The following is a 1,134-nucleotide window of genomic DNA, read 5'->3' as shown; positions in this document are numbered from 1 at the left end:
TTCGTCCCACGATTCAGTTGGTAACTCCATTGCCTTTAGAACTCGCAAATGTTTCATCGTGTAATCGATCAACTCTCGTATTGCAGTTGATGATTCCTTCTTGACGATTGGCATCCTAAAGAGACATTCGATATGCTTCTTCTTTATTGCACGTGGATCATTGTATCTCTTCTGTAGTAATTCCCACGCCGTAGTGTAGTTGTCCGCGGTTAACTCTATAGACTCGATTACCCTTGCTGCGTCACCTGTTAGCGATGTAACAAGATATTGGAATTTTTGCACTGGTAGTATATCTCTCTTATCGTGAATGAGCGAACGGAACGTATCCGCAAATCGCTCCCATTTTTCGGTACTCCCATCAAACGTAGGTAGTTTTACGGGTGGCAACTTGACTCCCGAGGTTTGATTCTCAGTGCCATCTGTGGCTGCGATCAGCGATAGCAGCTCTGTCTGCTGCTCAATCGCTTTAGCAATGGCGTCGTTATTATCTGTCGATGGAGATAATGCGTTTAATTGTCGGTTAATATGCTGAATTAGCTCCGACTGCAGCTGCAGCACGTGTGTGATCATTTCGTCAATTGTTGATCGAGCCTCATCTTGGAGTGCCGGCAAATTTCGCATCATCTTGTTCAACAATACCTTTATTTCAAAATGTCGGTCTTCGAAGTGTGTTTCCTGCAATAGGTCTGCAACAGTGACCTCTCTTCCTGCCATCACGATGATCTCATCTTGTATCTTTTCGAAATTGACTCGTATTTGCTCTAGACTTGCGATATATTCTTCGATTTGATCTCTGCTCGCTTCGCCTGACGTTGGGAGCTGCTCGATTTTCGCGATCAATCTCGTCAGTCTCGCCTTGGTTGCTCCGCGGCGTCTTCGAAACGTGCTGATATTTTCAGCCATGCTTGCATCTATTTTGTGGACTGTATTCCGCGTTACGTTTATGTTCACTTCGATATGTTGTACTAGCTCTCGATATCCGCACTCGAAGGACTATATTAAGATGGATATTAGAAACGTGTTGGTCCTTGCATACTAGAATTCAATATCCTTTATATAAATTGGATTACAAAACTCGTATTCGTTGAAGTATCGGTATGACGCCGTTACGGAATTTAACACATATTGACTCTC

Source organism: Odontomachus brunneus, unplaced genomic scaffold (assembly GCF_010583005.1).
Source record: "Odontomachus brunneus isolate Ranch 3 - 2012 unplaced genomic scaffold, Obru_v1 Obru_scaffold_034, whole genome shotgun sequence".
In the NCBI taxonomy this organism is placed as follows: Eukaryota; Metazoa; Arthropoda; class Insecta; order Hymenoptera; family Formicidae; genus Odontomachus; species Odontomachus brunneus.
This window is presented reverse-complemented; position numbering follows the sequence as displayed.